The sequence below is a fragment of the Rutidosis leptorrhynchoides genome, chromosome 9 (genome assembly GCF_046630445.1).
Source record: "Rutidosis leptorrhynchoides isolate AG116_Rl617_1_P2 chromosome 9, CSIRO_AGI_Rlap_v1, whole genome shotgun sequence".
Classification (NCBI taxonomy): domain Eukaryota; kingdom Viridiplantae; phylum Streptophyta; class Magnoliopsida; order Asterales; family Asteraceae; genus Rutidosis; species Rutidosis leptorrhynchoides.
Window position 1 is genome coordinate 117,067,577 of NC_092341.1, and position 19,813 is coordinate 117,087,389.

Consider the following 19,813-nt stretch of genomic DNA (forward strand, 5'->3'; position numbering starts at 1 on the left):
CTTGGTGCCACTCATGCGAGTGGGAGGCTGTGTTATCAATAATTTTGTAAGCTTCAGTTGCGGTTTTCTTCATAATGGAACCACCAGCTGTTATGTCGATGTCTTTTCGTGTAGCAACGTCTACGCCTTGGTAGAATATTTGTACTATTTGAAAAGTATCTAATCCGTGTTGAGGACATCCTCTCAACATCCTTCCGAATCTTGTCCACGCCTCATATAACGTTTCATTTGGCTTTTGCGCGAACGTAACAATTTCTCCTTGAAGTCTCACGGCTTTGGATGCTGGAAAGAATTGTTTAAGAAATTTTTCAACTAAGACATCCCATGTGTCAATCGCCCCTTCAGGTAACGATTCTAACCAATCTTTGGCTTCTCCCTTTAAAGTCCAGGGAAACAACATGAGATAGATCTGTTCATCCTCAACTTCTCGGATTTTGAATAGTGTACAGATCCTGTTAAACGTACGAAGATGTTCGTTTGGATCTTCCTTTGGCGTACCACTATATTGGCACTGATTAGTTACCATGTGTAGGATTTGTCCTTTGATTTCATAATCTGGAGCATTAACTTCTGGTTTAATAATGGCGTGACCTTGGCCTGTGCGTGTAGCTCTCATTCGATCTTCCATACTTAGAGGTTCTAGATTTTCCATAATTGAATTCGTTGAATACGAATCACTAGAGGACTCTGATTTAACGGTTTGTGGTTCAGGAGGAATAATTAGTGGTTCAGGATCTTGGAATTGTCCTTGAATATCCTCCGGGTTCTCAGTTGTGAAATCGGGTTCAAAAGATGGATTATCGGAAATTTGAGTTGGAGTTCTTGTTTGATTAGATGATGATTCTAAAGAAAAATCAACGGCGACAATATTGGCTAGATGTCTTGATCGAGTTACAGGTGGTGAACGTATGACAGGTGGTGAACGTTTTGCTCGGTGCATTCACAGAATATCCTATTAGTTATAAAAAAAAATAAGAAAAACTTATATAAGTTGTCCAATCAATAGACTTTTCTGATTTTGCCCACGTTTCGAATAGCCAAAAGATGTAGCAGGTAGCCAGGACCCTTTAAATCGGAAGCCACAACTAGCCACTAACAAATCCAACTATTACTACGAACCAGAAAAATGTCAACGTCTATTAATTTAACCGTTTAATAATTTTTCTCTCCGTTTGGATGAATTAGATAAGAAGTAGATAAAATTCTAAGTCCTAAAAACTAGAGTGTCGAGAAATAAGAAAGAAATAGATTGCGCGTCGAAAAGTGTCGAAAAATAAAAGGTCGAAAAATAAATGTCGAAAAATAAAAATAAGAAAGTAGTACGAAAAATGGCGTCGTAAAATTCTAAGGCACCTAAATCTTAGTCTAAGGAATAAACACTTAAGGGATTTTACGGCAAAGCCTAAAAATCTAAAAATAAAATAATCTATGGCAAAATACTAAAACTTAACACTAGGTACGAAATAAGGCTAAGAAATTGGGTGATAAGAAATAAGGCTAAGAAATTTGAAGAATGGGAGATAAGTATTCCCGTTTGTCAAGTGGGTGAAATTGTGATTGGGATACTAACACTTTTTTTTTTTTTTTTTTATTTTTATTTTTTATTTTTTTTAGATAATACCTAAAAGTAACAACCTATTGTCTAGTGGGTAACACAAAATAAAAGTAGCAGCCTATTGTCCGTGAATATTTTTTTTTTTAAACGTTTTTTTTTTAAATGTTTTTTTTTTTTTTTAAAACGTTTTTTTTTAAATGTTTTTTTTAAACGTTTTTTTTTTAAATGTTTTTTTTTTAAACGTTTTTTTTTTAAAAAAAATTATATATTTTTACTCAAATATAGATTAATAGTATACGAAATATTATTTATGGTCTTTATTTTATAAAACATTCTATGGTCGAAGTATTTGGCTTTTCGACAAGTGTTTTTGGTAAATGTTGATTATATCAGAAATAATTTAAAAAATACTTGTCCACCCTTGGACATTAGTCTCTTGTCCATCAACATTAACTTTTTACAAATTTTTGACAATCCCACATGGGTGGGTCCCAGAATTTACAACAACCCAAAAACAATAGTTTTTTTTTTTTTTTAATTAATTATGGTTATGTATGGATATATTTTGAGACTATCGCACATGTGTAGGATTTTTCTAGTTTATCAAGTTCGAAATTTGTAACACACTTTGACACACGGTCGAAATTACTTTTTTTTTTTTTTTTTACAAACTTATATTTTCACAAATATAAATTAAAAATATAGCGTTTTAGCGGTCCCCGGCAGCGGCGCCAAAAACTTGATGATGTAGCGTATTATTTTTACTAGGAAATACTACAAAATATGACACAAGTTTTATTAATTTACGGATGGAATATATCTAAACCTTGCTACAATACTATAGGCAGTGTACCTAATCGTAGAGTAGTGTAGTTTTTAGTAAGTCCGGTTCGTTCCACAGGGAGCTAGTGATTACGTACTATATTTTTATAAAACTATATTTATATAAATATATATACATATAAGTAGTAATATTATTATAAAAGGGGGGTTTTTACCGTTTAATGACCGGTTTGTCGATTTTATATTTTTAAGCGTAAAGATAAATGACAATAATTAAAGTGCGAAAAATAAATAAATGACGATAAATAAAATAACAATAAATAAAATTGCGATAGAATATGAAATAAAAGGATTATGCTTATTTAAACTTTCATAATCATGATGTTTGACGTTTTGATTTTAATTAATTGTTACTCGGGTTAATTGTCCTTTGTCCTGGTTTATTTGATACCTATCTGGTTTTTGTCCATAATAGTCCATCGGTCATAAATATAAAGTGCGAGTGTCCTCGTCAAATTACTCTTATACCCGAAGTCAAATATTCCAACTAATTAAGGATTTAAACTGTGACGCAGTTATCACTTCTGTCAACAATTACACCAGTTATCACTGTATGTAATCCACCCCTGTTTTGATTAGATATGAATATTAATTTACCCACTTGATCAGTTTGAATAATCAATTACCCAACCCGAATAATTAATTAAATGATTATAATAGGACAACGTCACTAAATAGGAGAAACATAATCATTATTAATTATTAGGTTAATTAATTTGAAGATAGGTTCGACAGACTCCAATGAGTTGTCACTCAATTAGACAATACCCCCATCTATTAATAGTCAATAGTCCAATTTCCACAAGTGTCGGTCTTTTGCCCAAACCTTAATTATGGTACAAAGTTCAATAACCCCGTCTTAATATTTTAGCCCAACATCACGATTACTTCGGCTCAAATAAGCATAATAATAACTTAGTTACGAGACATTAAATTAAAAAGGAAGAACATAGCTTACAGTGATGATTAATCGCGTAGCGTTACACGGACAGAGTTCTGACTAAAAACCCGTAATTAATCATTACAATAACTTATAATTACATTATTATTAAAATTAAAATTAAAATTAAAATTATATATTTATATTTATGTTATACATACGAGAGAGAAAGAGATTGAATATATAAAAAGGGGTGATAGATCGAGCAGAGAACGAGGCCTTTTATAGGCGAAATATAGATTTGAATTTTCATTTATGACCCCTGAACTATGCTCAATTAACAACTTTTTATTATTTAATATTATTCTTATTATGAATTATTTAAATATTATATTTTATTCTTGTGCATAGTTGACTCGTAATTTTTACACCGTTGCGTCGAGCGTTGAGAGTTGACTCATATCCCGGTTCCGGATTTTCGAACGTCCTTGCGTACTATTTTATATCGTGTACTTTGCGTTTTGTAACTTGTACTTTTGTCATTTTTAGACGTTCCTCATCAATAAATTGAACCTTTTGAATTGTATCTTGTACATTTGAGCTTTTTGGACCTTTTTGTCTTCAATTCGTCGTTTTCGCCTTTTGTCTTCGCACTTATTTAATATAAACGAATATTACTTGAAAATGGAACAATTGCAACTAAAATCTTGTATTTCTTGGGGGATAATGCTATGAAATATATGTTCCTTTTTAGCATTATCAGAACCACCAGCTGTTATGTCGATGTCTTTTCGTGTAGCAACGTTGACACCTTGGTAGAATATTTGTACTATTTGATAAGTGTCTAAACCGTGTTGAGGACATCCTCTCAACAACTTTCCAAATCTTGTCCACGCCTCATATAGAGTTTCATTTGACTTTTGTGTGAACGTAACAATTTCTCCTTGAAGTCTCACGGCTTTAGATGCCGGAAAGAATCTTTTAAGAAATTTCTCAACTAAAACATCCCATGTGTCAATCGCCCCTTTAGGTAACGATTCTAACCAATCTTTAGCTTCTCCCTTTAAAGTCCAGGGAAACAACATGAGATAGATCTGTTCATCCTCAACTTCTCGGATTTTGAATAGTGTACAGATCCTATTAAACGTACGAAGATGTTCGTTTGGATCTTCCTTCGGCGCACCACTATATTGGCGCTGATTAGTTACCATGTGTAGGATTTGTCCTTTGATTTCATAATCATGCGCATTAATGTCTGGCTTAATAATGGCGTGACCTTGGCCCGTGCGTATAGCTCTCATTCGGTCTTCCATACTTAGAGGTTCCAGATTTTCCATAATTGAATTTGTTGAATACGAATCACTAGAAGATTCTGATTTAATGGTTTGTGGTTCAGGAGGAATGATTAGTGGTTTTGGATCTTGGAATTGTCCCTGAATATTCTCCGGATTCTCAATTGTGAGGTCGGGTTCAAAAGATGGATTATCGGAAATTTGAGTTGGAGTTCTTGGTCAACTAGATGATGATTCTAAAGAAAAATCAACGGCGACAATATTGGCTAGATGTCTTGATCGAGTTATAGGTGGTGAACGTATGAAAGGTGGTGAACGTTTTACTCGGTGCATTCACTGAATATCCTATTAGTTTTTAAAAGGAAAGAAAAATTATATAAGTTATCCAATTAATAGACTTTTTTGATTTTGCCCACGTTTCGAATAGCCAAAAGATGCAGCAGAGGGGCAGGATTCGTTTGGTCTCAATATAATTGAGTACTGTTTGGCTCCAATAACCCGGTCCACGTACAAATCCAACTATTACTACGAACCAGAAAATTTTGATGTCTATCAATTTAACCACTTAAAATAAATTTTCGTAATTTTAAGAAATTTAGATAAGAAGTAGAATAAAAATCTTATCCTAAAACTAGAATAGCGAGAAATAAGAAAGAAAAAAAACGCGTCGAAAAAGGTCAAAAAATAAAAGGTCGACAAATAGGCGTCGAAAAATAAAAATAAGAAAGTAGCGCGAAAAACGGCGTCGCAAAATTCTAAAGCACATAAATCTTAGTCTAAGGAATAAGCACTTAAGGGATTTTACGGCAAACCTAAAAATTCTAGAAATAAAAATAACTATGGCAAAACTAAACTTAATACTAAAAATTGTAACTAGAGTCTAAAAATCTAAAGGTAATAAAAAAAAACTTTTTTTTTAATTTTTTTTTATATTTCGTTTTTTAAGGATTTTAAAATTTTTTTTTAAATTTTTTTTTAAAGGAATTAATAATTTTTTTATTATTATTATTTTTTTTCAAAACTTTTTTTTAACTCATTTACTATTCATGAATAGTAAATGAAAAAAAATTAATTAATTTACAATTCACATGAAAGCGACATGATAGAAATTATTAATTGCAAGTTACATAATATATCCCTGAAATATTTAATAAATACGACTTTTTAAAACTTTCAAAATATTGAAAATAGTAAAAGAAAGAAATTAATTAATTTACTATTCACATGAAAGCGACATTATAGAAATTATTAATTATAAGTTACATAATATACCCCTGAAATATTTAATAAATACGACTTTTTAAAACTTTTAAAACTTTTACGTATCAAATTTGATTCTAAAATATTATTATATTATTATATTTTATTTCAATATTATTATATTATTATATTTATTAAATTATTATATTTAAATTAATATATCTTTAATCAATCAAAAACTAAAAAAAAAAACTTAAATACCCCGTGAAAACACAAAAAGTGTCCCCGAAATTACTTTTTTTTATAACTATATTTTTACAGATATAAATTAAAAATATAGCGTTTTAGCGCTCCCCGGCAGCGGCGCCAAAAACTTGATGATGTAGCGTGAGGGTACGAAATAGTATTATTTTTAATACAAAATACTACAAAATATGACACAAGTTTTATTAATTTACGGATGGGATATACCTAAACCTTGCTACAACATTATAGGCAGTGTACCTAATCGTAGAGTAGTGTAGTTTTTAGTAAGTCCGGTTCGTTCCACAGGGAGCTAGTGATTACGTACTATATTTTTATAAAACTATATTTATATAAATATATATATATAAGTAGTAATATTATTATAAAAGGGGGTTTTTTACCGTTTAATGACCGGTTTGTCGATTTTATATTTTTAAGCGTAAAGATAAATGACAATAATTAAAGTGCGTAAAATATATAAATGACGATAAATAAAATAACAATAAATAAAATTGCGATAGAATATGAAATAAAAGGATTATGCTTATTTAAGCTTCCGTAATCATGATGTTTAACGTTTTGATTTTAATTAATTGTTACTCGGGTTAATTGTCCTTTGTCATGGTTTATTTGATACCTATCTGGTTTTTGTCCATAATAGTCCATCGGTCATAAATATAAAGTGCGAGTGTCCTCGTCAAATTACCCTTATACCCGAAGTCAAATATTCCAACTAATTAAGGATTTAAACTGTGACGCAGTTATCACTTCTGTCAACAATTACACCAGTTATCACTGTATGTAATCCACCCCTGTTTTGATTAGATATGAATATTAATTTACCCACTTGATCAGTTTGAATAATCAATTACCCAACCTGAATAATTAATTAAATGATTATAATAGATTCCATATGAACGTCACTAAATAGGACAACCATAATCATTATTAATTATTAGGATAATTAATTTAAAGATAGGTTCGACAGACTCCAATGAGTTGTCACTCAATTAGACAATACCCCCCATCTATTAATAGTCAATAGTCCAATTTCCACAAGTGTCGGTCTTTTGCCCAAACCTTAATTATGGTACAAAATCCAATAACCCCGTCTTAATATTTAGTCAAACATCACGATTACTTCGGCTTAAATAAGCATAATAATAACTTAGTTACGAGACATTAATTTAAAAAGGAAGAACATAACTTACAGTGATTATTAATCGTGTAGCGTTACACGGACAGAGTTTCGACTTTAAAACCCGTAAAACATTCCTTACAATAACCCAATTATTATTAAACTTAAACTAAAATTAAAATTAAAATTATAAATATATATATATTACATGTAAAGAGAAAGAAAGAAGAAAAGGTGTACATAAATCGATCAAATGAATTGCCTTTTATAGGCAAATATTGAATTGAAATTTTCACTTATGACCCCTTAACTATGCTCAATTAACAACTTTTTATTATTTATTATTATTCTTATTATGAATTGTTTAAATATTATATTATATTCTTGTGCATAGTTGACTTGTACTTTCAGCTCCGTTGCGTCGAGCGTTGATAGTTGGCTCGGGTACCGGTTCCGGATTTTCGAACGTCCTTTCGTATAATTTAATATCTTGTACTTTGCGTTTTGTAACTTTTACTCTTGTCATTTTTAGACGTTTCTCATCAATAAATTGAACCTTTTGAATTGTATCTTGTACATTTGAGCTTTTTGGACGTTTGTGTCTTCAAATCTTCGTTTTCACCTTTTGTCTTCGCACTTATTTATTTAAACAATTACAATGAAAATATAATACAATTACATATGAAAACCTATTATTTAGAAGGGATATTGCTATGAAATATATGTTCCTTTTTAGCCTTATCACTCACTTCTTGTTCCAGATTTTGAATAGAAGCTTGTTGATTTCTAAATGCTTGAGCATTTTGTTCATTGGTTTGTTTCTGAGATGTGAAAAACTGTGTTTGAGATTCAACTAGCTTCGACATCATATCTTTTAAATTTGGCTTTTTATCATCGGTTTGTGGTGGTTTATTTTGTAAATTAGGTCTTTGCTGATTGTAAGTATTATTGGATACTTGTTGATTGTTAGGACCTTGTTGATTGTTGTATGGAACATTTCGTTTATAATTCTGGTTTTGATTGTAGATCGGTCTTGGCGGTTGATAATTATTCTGATAATTATTTCCAGGCCTTTGGTTTATGTATGAAACATTCTCTCTTTGTTCCATTGTTAGTTCAATACTGAGACAATCTTTTGTCAAATGTGGTCCTCCACACTGCTCACAACTAATTCGTATTGAGTGAATATCTTTAGTCATCTTTTCCATTCGTCTCTCGATAGCATCTATCTTTGCGGAAATGGAATCAAAGTCATGGCTAGAATCGGCTCTAGCTGCTTTAGATGATCTAACGATATCTTTTTCTTGATGCCACTCATGTGAGTGGGAAGCAGTGTTATCAATAATTTTGTAAGCATCAGTTGCTGTTTTCTTCATAATGGTACCATCAGCTGCAATATCTATGCCTTTCCTTGTAGTGATGTCGCATTCTTGGTAGAATATTTGTACTATTTGACAAGTGTCTAAACCATGTTGCGGACATCCTCTCAATAACTTTCCAAATCTTGTCCAAGCTTCATATAAAGTTTCATTTGGCTTTTGTGTGAACGTAACAATTTCTCCTTGAAGTCTTACGGCTTTAGATGCCGGAAAGAATTGTTTAAGAAATTTTTTAACTAAAACGTCCCATGTATCAATCGCCCCTTCAGGTAACGATTCTAACCAATCTTTGGCTTCTCCCTTTAAAGTCCAGAGAAATAACATGAGATATATCTGTTCATCTTCAACTTCTCTTATTTTAAATAGTGTGCAGATCCTATTAAAGGTACGAAGATGTTCATTTGGATCTTCATTCGGCGCACCACTAAATTGGCATTGATTTGTTACCATGTGTAGGATTTGTTCTTTGATTTCATAATCTGGCGCATTAATGTCAGGTTGAGTAATAGCGTGACCTTGGCCAGTGCGTTTAGCTCTCATTCGGTCTTCCATACTTAGAGGTTCCAGATTTTCCATGATTGAATTTGTTGAATCTGAATCACTAGAGGATTCTAATTTAATGGTTCGTCTCAACAATCTCTGTTTGAATGATTGGTGGTTTCGGAGGAAAGATTAGTGGTTCAGGATCTCGGAATCGTCCCTGAATATTTTTCGGATTCTCAATTGTGAGGTCGGGTTCAAAAAATGGATTATCAGAAATTTGAATTGGAGTAATTGGTCGACGGGATGACGATTCTAAAGAAAAATCAACGGCGACAATATTTGTTAGATGTCTTGATCGAGTTACAGGTGGTGAACGTACAAAAGGTGGTGAACGTTTTGCTCGGTGCATTCACTGAATATCCTATTAGTTATAAAAATAAGAAAAATTATATAAGTTATCAAATTAATAGACTTTTCTGATTTTGCCCACGTTTCGAATAGCCAAAAGATGCAGCAGAGGGGCAGGATTCGTTTGGTCTCAATATAATTGAGTACTGTTTGGCTCCAATAACCCGGTCCACGTACAAATCCAACTATTACTACGAACCAGAAAATTTTGAAGTCTATCAATTTAACCGCTTAAAATAATTTTTCGTAATTTAAAGAAATTTTAGAGAAGAAATAGAAAAAAAAATCTAAGTTCTAAAACTAGAATGTCGAGAAATAAGAAAGAAAAAGAGCGCGTCGAAAAACGTCAAAAAATAAAAAGTCGAAAAATAATAGGCGTCGAAAAATAAAAATAAGAAAGTAGCGCGTCGAAACTTAAAAAGGAACTAAAAACTAAGAATTAAAAGTTGCGTATAAAAATATTAAAGCTTAAAAGGAATACTATATCCCAAATGGCAATAACTTAAAAAGGTACTAAAATAAAAAAATGGCGTCGTAAAATTTTAAAGCACCTAAATCTTAGTCTAAAGAAAAAGCACTTAAGGGATTTTACGGCAAAGCCTAAAAATCTAGAAATAAAAATACTATGGCAAAAACTATGTCTTAAAACTAAATATGAACGAAAAATATAAAAATTACGCTAAAACAATTAAAAAGATACAAAATATAAAAATAATCTTAAAATTGTAAAAAGTACAATTTTTATAAAAATATTATTTTTATATTATTTATTTTATAAAACTAGTAATTTTATAATTTAATTAAACTAATTAAACTTAAAATACAAATTAAATAAAAAATAAATTAACTAATTAAATAATCTAACCCTAATTAGGGTTTAATAATAATAATATTTATTAAATTAAACCCTAAATCGTAATTAATGCTGGCTGAGGCTTGACCTGTCAGAAAGCTCCGCGAGTGCGGATCCCAGCTGGCATAAAGTACCGCGAGTGCGGATTATAGAGATTCAGCTGAGGCGCTCATGCAGGTTCAGTGTTTTTATATTTTTATATTTTTTGTCTTGTTTTTTTAATTTTCTGTTTAAAAAAATGTTTTATAATATAACTAAAACTTATATTTTAAATAAAAATCACTTATTAGTATTTTATAACTAAAAATACCTTATTATTTAAAAAAAAAAAACTTAAAGATATATATTTTTTATGTTTTTATATTTTTGATATTTAAAACTTATGTAAATATATTTTTACAAAAATAACGTAAAAACTATATATATTTTTTTTAATAATAGCATCTCGCTTCGGCGTTAAGTGTTGGTCCCCGGCAGCGGCGCCAAAAATACTTGATGTGCGTAGAGGTGTATACGAAATAGTTATATTTTTACAACAAAATACTATTAAATACGATACAATTTTACACAAGTTATTTATTTATTTATAGAGTGGATATACCTAAACTTTGCTACAACACTTCTAGGCAGTGTACCTAATCGTACAGTAGTGTAGTTTTTAGTAAGTCCGGTTCGTTCCACAGGGAATCTTTTAAACAAGCTTAACGCTATATTAGTTTTAACTTATAAAAATACAAATATATATATATAAGTAATATTATTATTATAAAATGGGGTTTTACCGTTTAATGACCGGTTTGTAGATTTTAAAACTTTAGTCGCAGTTAAAACCTAATGTAAAATATTAATTATATAAAAGACTTAATTTAAAACGTAAAGTAAATAACGATAACGAAAGTGCGATAAAATAAAAGTGCGATAAAATAAAATTGTGATAATTAAAGAGTACGATAATTAAAAGTGCAATTAAATACAATGACAATAAATAAAAGTGCGATAATTAGAAGTGCAATTAAATATGAAAAAAAGGAATTATGCTTATTTAAACTTCCGTAATCTTGATGTTTGACGTGTTGATTTTATTCCCATGGGTTAATTGTCCTTTGTCCTGGATTATTTAATATGCCCGTCTGGTTTTTGTCCATAACAGTTCATCAGTCATAAATATAAAGTGCGAGTGTCCTCATCAAATTATCCTTATATTCGAAGTCAAATATTCCAACTAATTGGGGACTTAAACTGTAACAAGGTCTTAATATTTTGTTTAATAATTACACCAGGATATCGACTGCGTGTAACCCAAGGTTTTAATACTTTGTTATCAATTATGCCAAGTGTCCTTGTACATAATTTCACCCTTGTTTTAATAATTCCATAGACTATTAATCCATTCCCGTGTTCGGTTAAATGAACGATTATTCGTACATATAAATATCCCGCCCATCGTGTCCGATCGAGTGTATATAGTTATTTCTAGGTACGTCCAATTGTAAATATTTACATTAAATTAACAAACTATCATTTAGTTAAACAAATATAAAGCCCATTAATAGCCCATAGTCTAATTTCCACAAGTGTCGTTCTTTTGTCCAAACCCCAATTATGGTACAAAGCCCAATTACCCAATTTTAGTATTTTAGCCCAACATCATGATTACTTCGTTTTAAATAAGCATAATATTAACTTAGCTACGAGACATTAATTTAAAAATAACATTAACCATAACTTACAGTGATTAAAAATAGCGTAGCGTTACACGGACAGAATTTCGACTTACACCCTTACAACGATCGCTAACATACCCTTATTATTAGAATTTAAAATTAAAATTAAAATTAAAATATAAATATATATATAAATACGTTGAGATAGATGAAGGAAAAAGATGTGTTTTTGGTGCAGAATTCGTTGCTTTTTATAGGCCCACTTCGTACTGTAGAGTACCGCGAGTGCGGTAGTTTCCTTCACAAAAGTACCGCGAGTGCGGATCTGTGGATTCCAACTCACTCTTTGATTTAAACGTGGGCTGCTGTAATTTTTTAATATATATATATATATATATATATAATATATATAATTTATATAATTATATATATATTATATTATATTCTTGTGCATAGTTGACTTGTAATTTTTTTATTCGTTGCGTCGAGTGTTGAAAGTTGACTCAGGTCCCGGTTCCGGATTTTCGAACGTCCTTTCGTACGATTTAATATCGTGTACTTTGCGTTTTGCATCTTGTACTCTTGTAATTTTGAGACGTTTCTCATCAATAATTTGAACCACTTTGATTGTATTTTGTACTTTTGAGCTTTTTGGTCGTTTGTGTCTTCAATTCGTCGAATCTGTCTTTTGTCTTCACCTTTTATTATTTAAACGAATATCACTTGTAAATAGAACAATTGCAACTAAAAGCTTGTCTTTCTTGAGGGATAATGCTATGAAATATATGTTCGTTTTTAGCATTATCAATTCGATATACGGTTTAAGATTTATAGCCTTCCGAAAATCACTACGCCCTTGTAACGATGTGCTGAAAAATTCTGACCTACTCGCGCTTGAACCATCGCCACAGTCAAAAGACATCGAGTTTGGATCTAAAATTTGCACAGCGGTTAGATGACTCACATACGGAGCCTTGGCCACTGACCACGCATCTTTTTGTTTTGTATAGAGTTCGTAGCAGCTGTCCGAAGTCAGCCTTTTGTTTCGATCTCTATTCTTGTTGAAAACTTACTTTATCTTTTATGAATGATGATGATGATGATGATGATGATAATTAAGACTTAATTTATTCACTTTTAAACTTTTGGGGACAATATACTGACTTAGTGACCTTTGACTTAGGTTGACGACTTGTATGGCCGAAACGGACGATTTTTATTCGCGCGGTGTCATCAGGCCGCGGCTCGCCAGGATCAGCCACTCGTGGGAGGAAGGTACTATTTTTAATTTATATTTAGCGGGGCCTAAATCTTACTACTCCATATAAGTAAGGGAAGTATGACCTAGGGTCGTATTTTTGAGATATAAGTAGAATCGAACCTATATTTAAGCCTAAGATATTTAGGAAGTAGTGAATATTTATTTTGGGTTTTCTAATTTATAAGACAGATAAAGTAAATGCGATAAAATTCGTGATTCAGATAAGGTTAAAGTGAGTGCATACTATGACTTCATCAGTTATTCTGCCGAGATTATGGAATGCTGGCTCATGAATAGGCAGAGGCCCTGTATTCATTACACTGGTCCCAAACGCCCCTGTCATAAGACATGTCACTGGGTACTGTGTTAGTCTTGAAGATTCTGAATAGACAGAAACATCCCTTACCCCCGACACCCGTGCAGTCTGACTACAGGCATACACGTTCAGACGGCTCATCCAATTGAGCGACTCGGTTGGGTGATGTATTAACATTCCGAAATGGTCTAAACTTTCTTAAGCATAATAGAATACATGGTTTACCATATCCGAGAGACGTGATGTGTTGCAATGCTTTCGTTAATGATTGGTAAAAGGTAGTTAGGCCCTTAAAAAGAGTTCAACCATAAAGAACACCATGGCCAAGTCAAGCTGACTTCCATGAACACGTTCGGTTATCCTAACGGTCCAATTCTTTATGTGTCTAAACAAACAGTTCCTTAATTAACCAAGAATCCCTCAAGCGGGGTGCAATGCTTGAGACCACGTTATGGTTCAGTGTACTGGTCAACACTAACCGGGTTCCATGGCCTTACTTAGCAGAGGTACAGCTTACAATAACCGCTGTGCTTCAGCGTGCACGTACGAAGTTTATATGCTTGGTGACTACACTAACATGGTCTAGGACCGACAATGTAATAAGGGTCTAGTCAGATGTTTCACTACGAAAGAGTCCTCAGTCAGAATCCAAAGCTCGATAGACTTACTACAACCGGTGTGCCTCGGTCGATCTTACGTTGTATCCGATAGACTTCCCTTACCAAGGGGTGACACAGATAGTGTACTCTGAATCGGGGTTCGCGACTTCCCAATAATAGAGCCTATAACTACGTTCTATTAGTTGGAAAAGCGATTGAGTTTAAAGCATAATCGGAAAGCATTTCAACAGCATACACAGACCATAATATTATTTCGGCATTATAACTGATTACATCATAGCATACACTAAAGATAACTACTCTCTAATCATGACAACAATATCATAAAACATTATATAAGATAAAGGATAGAAGTACCAGTAGATTAAACGAGTTCCGAATACAAAAGTGACAACTTCAAGACTCCAGACCGCTCCTAATACAATCTTCAGCGTTCTTCTCCGGGTACTAGGTTTCCCACACGGAGTCGAAGGCCTTGAGAGTATGACTAATATTGTACAAGAGAGAGAAAGAAGTGAATTAAAGTGTGTGTTGGAATGAATGACAAAGCCCCTTTAAATAGACTAGGAATTTGCCAAAATACGGTTGGCAGGCCGTTTGGCAGCCCGTTTGGTGGCCCGTATTTGGCAGGCCGTTTGCCTGGCAGCCCGTATGGCAGGCCGCTTGGTGAGCCGTATTTGGCAGGCCGTTTCCATACTGGCAGGCCGTATGGCAGGCCATATGGCAGGCCGTATGGCAGGCCATTTTTGATGCTGGTCAGCCTTGATTCACTGGATCGTAACTTGATTTCTTGTCTTTCACCGTTTTCGCTCTAGAATCTTCGCTTTAGCTCCGATTCTCTTGATTATTTTTGCACCGCCTTCGTAATTACTTGTTCTTCAATTCTAACCGAGGAAGTGGGTATTTTTCCGATAAAGTTCGAATCTTTGTTGTTTTTGGGCCTTAATACTGGGGTGAAAACGTGACTTTTTAGCCGATATCAAATATCCCACACTTAGACTTTGCTTATCCTCAAGCAAACTCTCATTCTTAAGAATCTTTTCGGTGTTTCTTTTCTAATAGCCTAAGCGGTTTGCTTTTATTATAAGAGCAAAAGATAAGATGAGTTATCTATGCTAGGATTGAAGTTATCTCTGCAAGCATGCGAGGAGGTTACATGACATAGGCTAGCTTTTACGGGTCACTCAAATCACTTAAGTGTTTAGGGTTCCCTATAGATCTAAGAAATGAATACACTAATAGCCAGTCATGCTGCACCCATCGTCATAGGCTTGATAAAGACTCAAATCCTTGCTGCTAATACGAGAACGGTAGTAATCTCAGCTTTATAGGTCATTTGTCAATGATGGGAAAGGAATTTTGGAGTAGTAGTGAAGTTATTTTGAGGGGGTGAGATGAAAGGGTAATGTGGTCTTTATACAGACTTTTATTCGGATAGATAGGAGTGCTGAAGTATTTTGAGAAGCACTTTGGAACTTTTCTTCAATTGATAATCATTTTTGGTCGAGTTCTCTTCGGCATTTCTCTTTATATAGTTCTGCTCCTTTTTTTAGAACTTGAAAATCATTTTTTTTTGGAGACTTCATCTCGAGAAACTTTTTGCCGGTAAACATTTTCAAGACCTTTGCCATGATACTTGAGAGGTTTATAACATCGGGTTTTCGGAAGGAATCTCATTTTTTGAATTTTTTGAGAAATATTGATGTGGATGTGGTGGTGGAGTAGAAGTAGTGGAGGTGCGGAAGGTTTATGTTTGACAAATGGCTAGCTATTTTGATTACAACTGAATCGCGTTTTGCTGCTTGGAGATGTAGATCTAAAGCAAGTTCTGATTCTGAGCACAGACATCGGCACTCTCAACGGAAAATAGTGAAGCATTAAAGATGAATGCTGGTCTTATTTAGGGTGCCTCACCATAATCAATTTAGGTCGATAATGCCTTAGTCATGCAATGCTCTATTAGAGGTCTCAATCTAACAAGATTCCCCCCTTACTTAAGCCTTATTTTTATTGACAAACATTTTAGGTTTTCAAAAATACTCTTTCGAAAAGGGTTTCTTTTACAAAAAATTTGAAATTTGGCTTAAGGACTTGGAATCTTCGTAATGGGTTATTATAATATAGCATAAAAAGATTATACCAACATCCCACACTTAGACGAACATTGTCCTCAATGTTCCTAGTGTATCCCCCACTTAGGAGTTTTAGTTGAAGATTTGGGAGTATTTGTCTAGTGTTTTAATTGGGTGTTATCCCACACTTAGTGATAAGCTAGGATGTGGCATAGTTTGAATCTTGAGCTAGTAGCGAAAAGAAAGAAATACCCCAAGCAGATGCGGCTGGTTTCTAATCCTTGCATCTTTATCGGCTCATTTGTCGTTCTTTATTCTTCTACTCTACTTTATTGCACGGGTTGCCTCCCGAGAAGCGCTTTTGTTTAAGGTCATTGGCTCAATCATAGTGATGCTTCAAAAAGTAAACATTCCTCGCTGATGGTTGTGATTTTGGTCTTCTTGAGGGAATGTGAGTCTTGGCGGAAAAATCCTGAGAAAGTGTCAAACCAATAGTGGTAATAGATCCGGTACTTCTCTTGAAGATCTTCTGAACGATAAGTAGTGCGCAGTTTCGGCTCTTGATAAGTCTTGAAGTCCGATGAGGATATGATTCACGGCTCTGCTGGTTGACCCATGAATGTCAATCATAGAAGCAGTGCTGGTGTTGATGATTTCTCTAATGGGATGCTCATTTCGGAGGTCTTCAAACAATGTCAGAAACTGTATCTTTAGAATTTCGAAGTCTTTGGAACGGTGATCTCCACAGTAAGAGTCAGCAGCTTTGCACAGATTTACTAAGAGGCAAAGCTGAAAAGAAGTGAAGAGCAACCCTGTTCCGAGCATTAATTTCACCATCTTTGAGTATATCTCCCTACATCCAGCTTTAAATGTGAAACTAGGATCCATGGATTCTTAGAAGATACGTGTTATCTGCTTAGTAACGTAGGTGGCAATGTTGACTCGGTCTGGTTCAAGATGAGAGAACAGATTGTTTCTCCTTGCTTCTTCCATAACAACATCTCGTAGCTCTTTGATAATCAGATCGGTGTGGTGATCAATGGTTACATAAATTACTAGCCTCTCTGGTGTGCTTTCGAAATTATCTCTTTCCAAGAGGCGAAAAAGCTGTGAATATCCTCGATCATTTTCAAGTCGGAGTGATAAGTCGGACGTCCGGTGGAAAGTTCCATATGCTTCGGGATGAGAGTCAGTAGTGCTCGTTGGTTTTGTGAGAATGGAAGTGCAGATCCAGCTAAGGCATTATAAACCTTAGAGTAAATGATCTTCTGATCTCGACAGAATCTTGTCTCGAGAATAGTGCGAACCACTGAATTGTGCTCTCGTTGCCTTTCTTCGTGATAGATATGATCGTGAAGAGAATTGATAAAGTCTTGAATGCATTCTTCTAGGATTTCAACATCATTGTTGTAGTGACCCGAACTTTTCCATGTTTATATATATTAATTGAGATTGATATTTACATGATTAAATGTTTCCAACATGTTAAGCAATCAAATTTGTTAAGACTTGATTAATTGAAATAGGTTTCATATAGACAATTGACCACCCAAGTTGACCGGTGATTCACGAACGTTAAAACTTGTAAAAACTATATGATGACATATATATGGTTATATATATAGTTAACACTATATTATGATAATTAAACATATCATTAAGTATATTAACAATGAACTACATATGTAAAAACAAGACTACTAACTTAATGATTTTGAAACGAGACATATATGTAACGATTATCGTTGTAACGACATTTAATGTATATATATTATATTAAGAGATATTCGTACATCATAATATCATGATAATATAATAATTTAAAATCTCTTTTGATATTATAAACATTGGGTTAACAACATTTAACAAGATCGTTAACCTAAAGGTTTCAAAACAACATTTACATGTAACGACTAACGATGACTTAACGACTCAGTTAAAATGTATATACATGTAGTGTTTTAATATGTATTTATACACTTTTGAAAGACTTCAATACACTTATCAAAATACTTCTACTTAACAAAAATGCTTACAATTACATCCTCGTTCAGTTTCATCAACAATTCTACTCGTATGCACCCGTATTCGTACTCGTATAATACACAGCTTTTAGATGTATGTACTATTAGTATATACACTCCAATGATCAGCTCTTAGCAGCCCATGTGAGTCACCTAACACATGTGGGAACCATCATTTGGCAACTAGCTTGAAATATCTCATAAAATTACAAAAATATGAGTAATCATTCATGACTTATTTACATGAAAACAAAATTACATATCCTTTATATCTAATCCATATACCAACGACCAAAAACACCTACAAACACTTTCATTCTTCAATTTTCTTCATCTAATTGATCTCTCTCAAGTTCTATCTTCAAGTTCTAAGTGTTCTTCATAAATTCCAAAAGTTCTAGTTTCATAAAATCAAGAATACTTTCAAGTTTGCTAGCTCACTTCCAATCTTGTAAGGTGATCATCCAACCTCAAGAAATCTTTGTTTCTTACAGTAGGTTATCATTCTAATACAAGGTAATAATCATATTCAAACTTTGGTTCAATTTCTATAACTATAACAATCTTATTTCAAGTGATGATCTTACTTGAACTTGTTTTCGTGTCATGATTTTGCTTCAAGAACTTCGAGCCATCCAAGGATCCATTGAAGCTAGATCCATTTTTCTCTTTTCCAGTAGGTTTATCCAAGGAACTTAAGGTAGTAGTGATGTTCATAACATCATTCGATTCATACATATAAAGCTATCTTATTCGAAGCTTTAAACTTGTAATCACTAGAACATAGTTTAGTTAATTCTAAACTTGTTCGCAAACAAAAGTTAATCCTTCTAACTTGACTTTTAAAATCAACTAAACACATGTTCTATATCTATATGATATGCTAACTTAATGATTTAAAACCTGGAAACACGAAAAACACCGTAAAACCGGATTTACGCCGTCGTAGTAACACCGCGGGCTGTTTTGGGTTAGTTAATTAAAAACTATGATAAACTTTGATTTAAAAGTTGTTATTCTGAGAAAATGATTTTTATTATGAACATGAAACTATATCCAAAAATTATGGTTAAACTCAAAGTGGAAGTATGTTTTCTAAAATGGTCATCTAGACGTCGTTCTTTCGACTGAAATGACTACCTTTACAAAAATGACTTGTAACTTATTTTTCCAACTACAAACCTATACTTTTCTGTTTAGATTCATAAAATAGAGTTCAATATGAAACCATAGCAATTTGATTCACTCAAAACGGATTTAAAATGAAGAAGTTATGGGTAAAACAAGATTGGATAATTTTTCTCATTTTAGCTACGTGAAAATTGATAACAAATCTATTCCAACAATAACTTAATCAACTTGTATTGTATATTATGTAATCTTGAGATACCATAGACACGTATACAATGTTTCGACCTATCATGTCGACACATCTATATATATTTCGGAACAACCATAGACACTCTATATGTGAATGTTGGAGTTAGCTATACAGGGTTGAGGTTGATTCCAAAATATATATAGTTTGAGTTGTGATCAATACTGAGATACGTATACACTGGGTCGTGGATTGATTCAA